The sequence below is a fragment of the Balaenoptera ricei genome, chromosome 4 (assembly GCF_028023285.1).
Source record: "Balaenoptera ricei isolate mBalRic1 chromosome 4, mBalRic1.hap2, whole genome shotgun sequence".
Lineage (NCBI taxonomy): Eukaryota > Metazoa > Chordata > Mammalia > Artiodactyla > Balaenopteridae > Balaenoptera > Balaenoptera ricei.
In genome coordinates, this window is record NC_082642.1 from 16,635,003 (window position 1) to 16,635,752 (window position 750).

Below are 750 nucleotides of genomic sequence, written 5' to 3' on the forward strand. Positions count from 1 at the left end.
TATAAAAACTGACAACCCCATACCCTGGTGCCTTCCTCACCTTCTGAGATGGCCCACACTCCGTCTGTGGAGTGTGTTTCTCTCTAAATAAATCCACTTCCTACCTATCACTTTGTCTCTCACTGAATTCTTTCTGTGATCAGACATCAAGAACCTGAGCTTTGGGACTTTCCTGGTGGCGCAGTGGTTAAGAATCTGCCTGCCAAGTCAGGGGACACAGGTTCGATCCCTGGTCTGGGAAGATCCCACATGCCGAGGAACAACTAAGCCTGTGCGCCACAACTACTGAGCCTGTGCTCTAGAGCCTGCGAGCCACAACTACTGAGCCCATGTGCCACAACTACTGAAGCCTGTGCGCCTAGAGCCCATGCTCTGCAACAAGAGAAGCCACTGCAATGAGGCGCACGCGCACTGCAACAAAGTAGTCCCTGCTCGCCGCAACTAGAGAAAGCCCATGCTCAGCAACGAAGACCAAAAGCAGCCAAAAATAAATAAATAAAATAAATAAATTTATTAAAAAAAAAAAAAAAAAAAGAACCTGAGCTTCATTAAGTCCTGAAACCAGGTGTGTGATCTCATTTGGAAGACTGTGGGTTTTGTCCATGTTCAACTCCTGTCCACATGGGTTCAAGTCCCAATCAGGGTTTTGGACAGGTTTGAGTCCTGACATGTGGGTTCAAGTCCCAGTCTGAGGTGGACGGTTTCACAGCCACTTTGGCTTCTACTTTGGAAGACAGTTTGGCAGTTTCT